Here is a 12596-nt window from a genome sequence, read left to right as displayed (position 1 = left end):
AAGAAAGTGTCCTTACAGGTTATTATCCTCCCTTGCAAAAATAAGAGGGTATATCTGTTCAAAGCATATCAACTAATACAACCATACAAAGGAGTAAAGCACAAATCATGGTAACATTTCATGGCATGCTTTTCTGACATTAACCCCTTCCCGCCGTTACGACGTGCTATGCCGTCACGGTTTAAGTGGGCTTTAAAGCCGTTGTGACGGCATAGCACGCCGTAACGGCTTTAAGCCCTGGAGCGTCCGGGTTACTTACCTTCCCGGCGCTCGGCTTCGGGAGGACTGCCTCACAGCCCAGGCAGCCCTCCCACGGCAAATCAGGCCCCCGGGGGCCATGTGATCGCTCTCAAAGAGCGATCACATGGCCCCCTATAGCTGGCTATAGGGGACAGTCCCCCTGCTGGTGGGAGGTATAAAAAAAATATATTAAACATGTTTAAAAATAAATCAAATGTATATATATATATATATATATATATATATATATATAATATATGTATATATATTATATATATAATATATATGTATATTATATATATTTAACGTCATACATAGTGTATTTTAATACTAATATAAGTACATATATTAGTATTAAAATACACTTAGAATGACGTTACATATATATAATATACATATATTATATATATAATAGATATATACACATATATTATATATATAAATACGTATAATTACAATAATAAATGAATAAAATAATAAAATTAATAAATAAAATATTCAAACAAAATTTAATATAAATTATATATACATATGTAATTTCACTCTAACTGTATTTTGTTATTAATATATATATATATTGGTAACAAAATACACTTAGAATGACATTCTATATATATCCATCTATATATAAAATGCAAATAACCGCAAATATATATATATAGATAAATACATATAATTACATAAAATATTACATTAGTATACACGTAGAATTTAAATACCTATAAATGCATATGTATTAAAATTCTACGTGTATATTTAAGTAATCTTTTAACATAATTAGGTGATTTGATTAATTAAAATTTGATTGTCATGCCTGACAACACAGGGAGAAAGTGCAGAGAATTTAATTCGCAAGCACTATATTTGACCCTGTAACTCTCCAAAACAACATAAAACCTGTACATGGGGGGTACTGTTTTACTTGGGAGACTTCGCTGAACTCAAATATTAGTGTTTCAAATTGGTAAATTGTATTACAACGATGATATTTTAAGTAAAAGTGAAGTTTTTTGCATTTTTTACAAACGAACTGCACTTTTATGGACTATATTATTGTTGTAATATGTTTTACTGTTTTAAAACACTAATATTTGTGTTTAGTGAAGTCTCCCGAGAATAACAGTACCCTCCATGTACAGGTTTCATGGTGTTTTGGAAAGTTAGAGAGTCACATATAAGGCTTGCATTCCATTTTTTTTACATTGAAATTTGCCAGATTGGTTATGTTGCCTTTGAGAGCGTATGGTAGCCCAGGAATGAGAATTACCCCCATGATGGCATACCATTTGCAAAAGTAGACAACCCAAGGTATTGCAAGTGGGGTATGTCCAGTCTTTCTTAGTAGCCACTTAGTCACAAACACTGGCCAAATATTCGTTTTTTTTGCTTTTTTAACACAAAAACAAATATGAACGCTAACTTTGGCCAGTGTTTGTGACTAAGTGGCTACTAAAAAAGACTAAACATACCCCACTTTCAATACCTTTGGTTGTCTACTTTTTAAAATGGTATGCAATTATGGGGGTAATTCTCATTGCTGGGCTACCACACCGTCTCAAAGGTAACATTGCCAATCTGGCAAATTTCTATTTGAAAATCGAACGTTCTATATTTGACCCTGTAACTTTCCAAAACGCCCTAAAACCTGTTAATGGGGGATACTGTTGTACTCGTGAGACATCGCTGATTACAAATATGTGCATTTTTGTGCAGTATTATGGCATTCACAGCTAAAATGTCAGACGGAAATACAAATTTTAAAAAAAATCTTATTTTCTCACATTTTTTTTTTTTTTTTATTCATAATGAATTATGTTCCATATATGAATAGTTAATGGTAAATTAAAGCCCTGTTTCTCCTGAACAAAAGGATATATAATAAGTGTGGGTGCATATAATTTGAAAGAGGGGAACTACGGTTGAACAGACATGTAGCGCAAATTCTAGTTTTTGTTTACATTTTGTTTTGATCAGAACGTGCACTATTGACTCCGTCCTGAAGGGGTTAAAGGAAGATTTATTTTATATCTAGAAAGAGAAGCCATGGAAATGTGCTTACAAATAAGCCTCAGGTGATAATACATACTGTTTAAATATAGTTGCACAATAAGCTGTGTTCTAATTTGCAGCTACATTTTTGGGGGAGAAGCAATTAAATTCAAACTAACAAGCAGTATCAGTACAAGGGATTAACAATCACCCTTCGGCAATATAAACCATACGGTGTAAGCATATGTGCGTCTTTAACCCCTTAGTGACCAGACCGTTTTTCAATTTTCTTACACGTTAAGGACCAGGGCTGTTTTTACATTTATGCAGTGTTTGTGCTTTGCTGTAATTTGCCTCTTACTCATTTACTTTACCCACACATATCATATACCTTTTTTCTCGCCATTAAATGGTCTTTCTAAAGATACCATTATTTTCATCATATCATATAATTTACTATAAAAAGAATTATAAAATATGATGAAAAAATTTAAAAAACACACTTTTTTGAACTTTCACTCCCAAAATCTGTTACACATCTACAACCGTCAAAATGCTAAACAGTTTTTAAATTTTGTCCTGAGTTTAGAAATACCCAATGTTAACATGTCCTTAGCATTTTTTTTTTGTGGAAAGTTATAGGGCAATAAGTAGCACTTTTCTATTTCCAAACCATTTCCCCCCCCCAAAAAAAATTAATGAAAGTTGCATTGTAACACTGATATCTTAATAATTCCCAAATGATTTCTCTCTTTCAACTGTCATTAGTCTAATACTATCCCTCCCTTTTATGTAACTTTACCCCACTCCCTCTAGCATGTAAGCTCATTGAGCAGGGCTCTCAACCCCTCTGTTCCTGTGTGTCCAACTTGTCTGGTTACAACTACATGTCTGTTCGTCCACCCACTGTAAAGCGCTGCAGAATTTGTAGGCGCTATGTAAATAATAACATAATAATAATATCTGTCAGGAATCCCTGAATAACCCTTCACATGTATATATATTTTTTTCAAATTTAAAGTTTTTATTTTTCAAAAAGTCAAAATAAGTGTGGGGGGTACAGAAAAGAAAAAAGGGGGGGAGGGAGATGTACATTCATGGCGACATATTAGCACAGTTTTCTCGTTGCATCACATGATGCGCAATCATTAGGTATCAAAGAACAAGATTGATTTAGTGGATGAGTATACAACACCTATGACCAAGTTATACAGTTGGTTACATTAATCCCGAAATACATTTCAATGTCTGTAACTCTAACTCTCGCTGCGTGTGAGCACAGGGAACAAGTCGTGTGATTTGACCTTTTGAATGGTGTGTTCCTAACCGTCTGATGTAGTAGTTTGGGTGGTGTTTCTGTTTAACATGTTGAACCAGGGTACCCACGTTTGTTCTGTCTGGTTCCTCTTTATGTGGGAATCAGAGGAAAGTAACTCATATTTGTAATATTGATTTACTCTGTCTAACAATTCCTTTCGGGAGGGGCATTGTGTGCTTTTCCAATGTTGGGCCAGTAAGTGGCGTGCTGCTAAAATTACCAGGGAGGCTATCTTTTGATCTGTTTTCCGCCAGTGCGGCGGGAAGAGCAGTAAAAGCATTATGGTTGCTGTTAAAGGCGTTGTTAGGTTTAAGGTTTGATGTAGGACTTGTTGGACTTCAGTCCACAGTGGCTTAATACCTGTACATTCCCACCAAATATGTGTCATGTTACCTATTTCTGTCATACACCTCCAACATTTGGGGTTCGTATTTGGGTATATTTGGGGTGACGTACCATCTTTGTGGGGTCACCGCCTTTGTGGGGTGACGTACCATCTATAAACCACCTTTTTATGGTCTTCTATGTGGGAGAAGCAGGAGGTGAGGCCTCTAAAGGCGTTTAGAGCTTTGAGCCACTGTTCGTCCGAAAGAGTGAGCATCCCCTCCTTTTCCCATTGTCGAACATAACCAAAAGAGTGGGGGGTATTGTGGTCTAATATGGTCTTATAGCACAATGATAGAGATTTGGGTTTTAGTGGTGTTGAGTGGCATCCGGAGATGACCGCTAACTTGTCTTTGACTCGTTGTGGTATGGTCTGTTGTCGGAGTGTCAATTGGGTGTTTATAATACTCTTTAATTGTAGGTATTGGAATATACATGAGTTGGGTATGTTAAATTGTATTTGTAGGTCAGGAAATGTTTTGATTTCCTTTTGCATGCATAAATCCTTGATGTATCTAACACCATATGTAGCCCACGTTTTTAATGATAACCATGGTGTGAGCCCTGTCAATGCCTCTATAGGAGCATCTACGCAGTATTTCCCTTTTTCGGATACAGTGGCCATCAGTCTGTCCCAGTACTTCAGCATCAATATAGAGGTGGGGTATAGTGATATTTTTGGTGGGCGATGTGATTTTGGTGTCCACATTAAGTGTAACAAAGAGTGTGGTTGAGTTTTGTCTGATTCCATGTCTGCCCATTGGAATGAGTGTCTGGGGGCATGGTGGGTTCAAGAACAGCAGCCTCGTAGTAAGCGGCTATTTTGGGTACCCCTAAGCCTCATTCTGAGTAGGTCTGTTGGATTAAGGAAACAGGTAACCGTGGTTTTGTTTTATTCCAGATGAATCTGGACAATGTGGATTGTATGGTCTTAAGGGTGTGTGGCGGCACCTGGAGATGTAACATTCTAAAGATATAGAGAATTTTGGGTAACACCATTTTTACAGTGTTAATTCGGCCTAGCCACGATAAGTGGACATGTTTTCAAGCCTGGAAAAGGGAAGTGCATGTTCGTGGAAGTGGTCCATAGTTCAGTGAAATGGTGTTGTGTGTATGTAGGGCAAGCTTCACTCCTAGATATGTGATGCATTTCTGTCTCCAGTCAAACTGGTAGGTCTGGCGCAAGATATCAACTTGCGATGTGGGTATGTGAAGTGGTAGCGCTTGTGTTTTATTGTTGTTGAGTTTGTAATAGGATATTCTCCCATATTCTTGTAGGAGACTCATAAGGCGGGGTATGGACGTTGCTGGGTTGCTGATAGTTAATAAAATATCGTCTGCAAACATTGATAGTTTGAAGTTCGAGTTTCTTATAGGTATCCCTGAGATAAGTGTGTCGTTTCTAATTTTGAGCGCTAAAGGTTCCAGTGCAAGGATGAAAAGAAGAGGAGATAATGGGCAACCTTGTCTGGTACCGTTAGAGAGGCTAAATGGTGATGAGGTGAACCCTGAGTTGTATACTTGAGCAGTTGGGGTTTTGTACAGCACCATTATACTTCTAGTCATCTCTTGTGGGAATCCGTATTTAATTAAGACTGATGTCATATAAGCCCAATTGAGCCTATCGAAGGCTTTTTCAGCATCCAGTGCTAACAAGAGGCTTTCAGTCTTTTCCATTGTAATGTGTGATAGTATGTTAAGTATTTTTCTGGTGTTGTCAGAGCCTTGTCTACCTTTAATGAAGCCTGACTGGTCGTTGTGTACTATGCGGGTGAATATAGGGCTTATTCTATTCGCTAACAGTTTGGCATAAATTTTGGTATCGCAATTCAGTAGGGATATTGGTCGAAAATTGGAGCACTGGATTGGGGGCTTCCCGGGTTTTGGTAAGGTCGTAATGTGGGCTTGAAGCATTGCTGTGGGCATGGACCCCTCTTGAAAACATTGGTTAAACAGTTTCGTCATGTGGGGCGCTAGGATTTCTCTAAAGGTAAGATAGTATAGGTTCGTAAACCCATCAGGTCCTGGTGATTTATGTTTTGGCAGTTGTTTGAGGGTATTCATGATTTCGTGAGTCGTAAAGGGCTGTATTAAATTGTGGCTTTCTTCAGGGTTAAGAGTGTATAAGTAAATATCGTTTAGGAATGTATCTATGTCAGTTTGAGTAGGTGTATGGCAGTCAGGTCTCTTTACCAAGTTATATAAGTTGCTGTAGTACATGCCAAATTCCTCCACTATTGCTTGTGGGTTGGTAATTTTTTCTCCTTGTCCCTTGTCGAGAAATGCTATTTTGGATGACAAGGATCTAGCTTTAAGTTGGGTTGCCAAAATCTTTCCTGCCCTGTTCCCTTCTTTAAAAAATGTGTGCTTCATTTTCGTTAGTAGATAAGTCGTTTTTGCTGTTTCTATGTCTTTCAGTTTAGACTGTCGTGTGATGGTGTTTGTTTGTTTGTACGAGTAAGCGTAGCTAACTCTTTGTGTATATCAATGTATGCTTTCATTCGTTGCTTCTTGTTGTAGCTGGCGTGTTTAATAAATTGTCCTCGAAGGACCGCTTTATGAGCTTGCCACAGGGTATCTATTCCTATCCCTCCCGTATCATTTAAGGAGAAGTATGTGTTCAAGTCATTAGTAATTTGTTGCACAAGTTTGTGGTCTGTTAGGAGAGATTCGTTTAGCCGCCAAGTGCGGTTCCCACTCGTTGGATGCTGTATTGTGATTGATAATGTAATTGGGGCATAATCGGACCATGTGATAGTGCCGATATCAGATTTAGATATCTTTGATGTAAGTGATAATGGTATGATGAAGCTGTCGAGTCTGGAATAAGTATTGTGAACCAGGGAGTGGTGTGTATAATCCTTGTCTAAAGGATGTAGGATTCTCCAGATGTCAGCGTATCCATGTGTGTGTAGAGTGTTTTCTATGAGGGAAGTGGAGCGAGCCCTTTGTTTCGCAGTCTTTTGTGATATCCTGGAGGAGGAAGTTATGTCTAGGGTTGGGTCCAGTATAAAATTTGTGTCACCTCCAATTTTGACGTCCCCAAATTTGTGAGCGGTTGTTAAAGTTAGGATGTGGTCTAGAAAGCTATGGTGGTCAGTCTGAGGGCCGTACACATTGACCAATGTATAATGAGCATTGTTAATTACGCATTGTATTAAAAGGTACCGTCCTTTTTTGTCACTTAGTTTTTTTATTAGCCGAAAAGAAACTTCGTTGCTAATCAGGGTAGTGACGCCTCTTTTTTTTTTTCCTGTATGTACTGTGGTAGCCTATTGGAAAGTATTTTGAGGAGAATTTAGGCTGGTTGGAAGTTTGGAAATGAGTTTCTTGGTAAAACGCTACGTGGGCTTTCTGTATTTTTGCTTCCATTAAGGCCATGCAGCGTTTGTGAGGTGAGTTAAGTCCTTTAGAGTTTATTGAAAGAATGTTAAGGGTCATTTGGAATTGGCGGGAAGCCTCTGAGATTAAGCTGAGGATATGTTTCGTTATCGTCTAAGCAGCGAAGATTGACATTTGTCTCAGTGTTAGATCTAGGAGTGGCTTTGTTATAAAGCCAGGGTACACCCTGCTGGACCTCTAGGTAGTATGTGTACATCAACATTACCCATTCACGTGGGGCAAAGACCCTCCTGTCCTGATGATATTGAGTCGCCTTAGGGGGGAGAGGGGTTGGTAGAGGGGAATACCAAAAAATATGTAAACAACTATTTACAAAGAAAAGGTCTACAACGTGAGACTTGATTGTCTTAGCGTTTTTGGGCACAGAAGCCCTTGTGGGGGCAGAGAGTCCCCATAAGTGGGGAGAGAGAGACCTTTAATGTTAAACTGTCAGTTTGTGTGCCGGTCTATTCAAATCTTTAAGATGTGAGTCTTGAGGTTTTATGGTCCCTAGTAGTATTATAGCTACCTGATTATGGTTGAATAGTGGTATATATTCTCGCTAAGATGGTCATGTGGTTATGAAACTACTGTGGATTTGTACAAGGTTTTCCTCTTCGATAACCTAGGTCTTCACTTGGCACAGCATATTGTAGACAGCATATTAACACATATTAACACATATAACACATATTAACAACAAAAAATAAAAAATAAACATGTCATAATTCCCAATAAAGTTAGATGACCTCGTTATTAACAACGCCTATTTGGGAGAGAAGGTGCAGTGGTGCACTCAAGGGAGCCCCTATCTGCAACGGGGTATTCGGCAAACCATAGCCTTGTAGATTTTGGATATATTTTAAGCATATGGAGTTGGCCATATAAAGCCCAGTTGAACTGCTGAGAACTATCGGTGCACAATTATGTGGTAGGAAGTGTGCGTGGTAGGTCACCTGCGGGGCATAATACCTTGTCTCCCTGCGGTATAGGCGTATATGGGGCACCTTGGGGTGGTAAGTGGTTTCTAGGCCATTGCATTTAATTCAATTAATAAAGTCGACTGTAAGACTTAACATTTGTTGTGTGATGAGGTAGGGCTTGTACTGTGTTTGGTGAAGGTTTGACCAAGTCATCACGTACCCCCAGTAGCCTGTTTGGGAAGGTGGTACACCTTCCAATTCTCCCATCAGGTATTAGCTGTGTCTGGAGTGAATCTAGTATTCTCTTGTGGGATTAGTCACAGTCGCCCATTTCGCAAATGATACACAATGTCGGTAATCCTAAATTACAGATAGTATCGTTCACAGCTTTGAACCTGTGGCTATTTCTATAGGGTATAACTATAGCAACTGGAGATTAACATATAAAAAAAAAACATTTCAAAATACCGGTTACCGGCTTTTAACCTCGTCCGCTTCGGGACCGTCAGGATATGTCCAATAGGCAATGGTCCATGTGGGCCAGGGTAGGCACAGTCACTTAACTGCGGATTGTGATTCCCATTCGTGGGTTAGTTTCATCGGCGATTTGACAGCGGTAGATGCAGTTGAGTCGTCCACTCTTCCTACCGTCAGCGGTAGGTTCCATTCTGTCAAGACTCTTTTCCCTTCTTCCAGGTCAGTAATGTGTCTTTCCGTGCCATTTCTTCTAACGATAAGACGTGCAGGAAAACCCCATTTGTAGGGCATGTCCGCTGCTCTCAGTGCACTGGTTATTGGCATGAAGTTTCTTCGTGCAGCTAGTGTAGTTGCCGAAAGATCCGTAAACAATTGAATCTTGCTATATTCTACAGGGAGGGTAGGTCACTTCCTGGAGGCTGACATTATAATTTCTTTAGTAGTGTAATAGTGAATTCTTGTTATAGTGTCTGTAGCATTACTTACCTTATCCAGGGGCCGGCCGCGGTCCTCTCTTCGAGCCGCGTGCGGTCCTGCTGCTGCATGAGCCGCGCACAGCACATCCGACGGCTGCAACAGGAATCCGCGGGTCTCGGGCGCGCTCTTAAAGAAACAGTGGGAGCCTAAATTGGCAAAAGGCTCCCATTGGCCCCTGTCATGCCACACTCCCCATACACTTACCTTGTGGGGGTGTGGATATGACAGGAGCCAATCACATTAATTTAGAAGGTATTTATACTCACCTTTTTCCCTTAGTCCTTGCCCTATCGTGGTTTCTGTTGCAGTTCCCTTTAGCGCTTGTTGTATTCAGTTGTGTTCCTTCATACTTGACCTTGGCTTTGTTTCTGACTACGTTATCTCTTTATCCTTATCTGTTCTGTTTGCCGGCTTTCTGTTAACTGTGTACCAGACCCCGGCTAGTCCTAGTTTACGCTGTCTCTCTGTGCCCTTGACCTCGGATCGTTCCTGACTCTGTCTCCTCTCATATACGTCGAGTCCGGCCATTCTAAGGTCCGGTAGACGTATCTCTCCTCTGTGTTGTCTTTTGTTGAATTGAATCCTGCGAGTTGGGGTATATTTTCATACAGTGTCCCTTGGTGCTGTTGTGGGAAGGTGCCTAGGCCTAGGCAGTCTGTGAGTTCTGTCCAGCAATAACGCAGATTCAGGGAGTTCTGGAGCCAGTAGTTTAAATAAGTTTTGTACATAGTCGCCAAAATCACCTGGATTTATGCCATCTGGTATGCCGCGTATGCGTACATTATTTCGTCGGTCCCTATCTTCATGGTCTGCTAACTTGGTGAGGATAGAGGCTATTTTCGCATCCATTTTATCATAGGCCGTTACTAAGTTGTTGTGTGCTGTTATAATTTCCTCCGTTTTATTTTCGAGGTAGTCGGTGCGATCTCCTAATGCCTTAACATCGCTCTTATTTCTTTAGCCAGTTGAGCAAAGTCTGCTTGTAGACCGTTCAGCATTTTTTGTATCGCCGATTCTGTGGCTGGGAGTTCTTTATGTGAGATAGAAGTAACATCACTCCGTCCGGAGCTTGAGGCTGGATGTAGGCCTATCGGCGCCATCTTGCGCGCGGCGTGGCGTTGAAGTCATGGCCGCAATTTGAAGGGTAGGCGCCTCTTTCGCTTTATTCTTTTTGGTAAGGCGTTGTGCCATAGTATCCTGACTGTACGCAGGTGTTGTAGCTTGCTTTTTGGAGGGTGGTCTCTCTGTTAACGCTGGGTTAGTCGCTGTATTGTGGGGTTCTCTCAAGGAGCCGATCGCTCACACGTCCATTCTCTTGAACGGTCAGGCCACGCCCCCCCACATGTATATATTTTTAAAAAGAAGACAACCTAAGGTATTAAACTTGAGGTATTTTTTGCCAAATGTAAAAATAAAATAAAAATAATTGGTGATTTTTTTGACACACATTGCAATTTAAGAATACATGTACTGAGAACTTTAAAGGAACACTATAGTCACCTAAATTCCTTTAGCTAAATAAAGCAGCTTTAGTGTATAGATCATTCCCCTGCAATTTTTACTGCTCAATTCACTGTCATTTAGGAGTTAAATCACTTTGTTTCTGTGTATGCAGCCCTAGCCACACCTCACCTAGCTATGATTGACAGAGCCTGCATGAAAAAGAAAACTGGTTTCACTTTCAAACAGATGTAATTTACCTTAAATAATTGTATCTCAATCTCTAAATTGAACTTTAATCATATACAGGAGGCTCTTGCAAGGTCTAGCAAGCTATTAACATAGCAGGGGATAAGAAAATCTTAATTAAACAGAACTTGCAATAAAGAAAGCCTAAATAGGGCTCTATTTACAGGAAGTGTTTATGGAAGGCTGTGCAAGTCACATGCAGGGAGGTGTGACTAGGGTTCATAAACAAAGGGATTTAACTCCTAAATGGCAGAGGATTGAGCAGTGAGGCTGCAGGGGCATGTTCTATACACCAAAACTGCTTCATTAAGCTAAAGTTGTTCAGGTGACTATAGTGTCCCTTTAAGGGTTACTGCCAAAAACCACCTCAATATGTGTTCAGCAACATCTCCCGAGTACAGTGATACCAACCATGTATAGGTGTGTAAGGTTCTCTGGGGGCTAAAAGACCTTGTTTGGAGGGTGCACATTCCAGCTTTCCAACTTGGAATTTTCACAGCCGGTCATCGTACACCCATGTCCTATTTGGGACATTTTTGAAGCCGGCCAATGTAATTTACCCTCATTAAACCATATATTTTTGAAAAGTAGACACCTTAGGGTATTTCAAATGCTGGTATTTTAGCACTTTCCATGCACTAATTCTACCACCAGTCTTTGTCAAACTTTTGGGTAGTCATTTTTTTGAGTTATATTTCTCTCACATTGTACTTTAGGAATGGATTCTGAGTTCCTGTTGTGTTGCTGACAAAGAACACCCCAATATGTGTTCAGCAACATCACCCGAGTACTACAGTGCCCCCAATGTACATATTTTATGAGGTTTTGCAAACTAACAGGGGTCAAATGTAGGGCTTTCCCCTTTTCCATGTTTACACATTGAAATTTGACAGATTGGTTTGCTTGGTCTATGTTGCATTTGAGACTGTATGGCAGCCCAGAAATGAAAATTAACCCCACCATAACATACCATATGAAAAAGTAGACAACCCAGGGTATTCAAAATGGGGTATTTCCAGTCTTTTTTAGTAGCCACTTAGTCACAAGCCCTGGCCAAAATTAGCGTTTCTATTTGTTTTTTTGCATTTTTTTTACACAAAAATTGCACTGTTAATGGTGATTTCATCGTCATGATAAGTTTTACTGTTTTAAACACTCAAATTTATGTTCAGTGAAGTCTCCCGATTATAACAATACCCTCCATGTACAAGTTTTATGGTGTTTTGGAAAGTTACAGGGTCAATATAGGGTTTGTCCAATTCAGTTTGCCAGATTGGTTTGCTGGGTCTATGTTGCCTTTTGAGACCATATGGTAACCCAGGAATGTGCATTAACCCCACCATGGCATACCATTTTCAAATGTAGACATCCCAGGGTATTCAAAATGGGCTATGTCCAGTCTTTTGTAGTAGCCACATAGTCACAAACGCTGGCCAAAGTTAGTATTCATATTTGTTTGTTTTATTTTTTTAAAACAAAAACTGCACTTTTACTGGTGATATCATTGTCGTGATAAGTTTTACTTTTTTAAACACTCATATTTGTGTTCAGCAAAGTCACCAGAGTATAACAATACTACCATGGAAAGGTTTTATGGTGTTTTGGAAAGTTATGGGTTAAATATAGTGCTTGCCAACTAAATTCTCTTGACTGTCTGCCTGGGTTGTCAGACAGGACCCTCAAATTATGATTAATAAAATCAAATAATTTTGGAGTTA

The sequence above is a fragment of the Pelobates fuscus genome, chromosome 6 (genome assembly GCF_036172605.1).
Source record: "Pelobates fuscus isolate aPelFus1 chromosome 6, aPelFus1.pri, whole genome shotgun sequence".
Lineage (NCBI taxonomy): Eukaryota > Metazoa > Chordata > Amphibia > Anura > Pelobatidae > Pelobates > Pelobates fuscus.
This window is presented reverse-complemented; position numbering follows the sequence as displayed.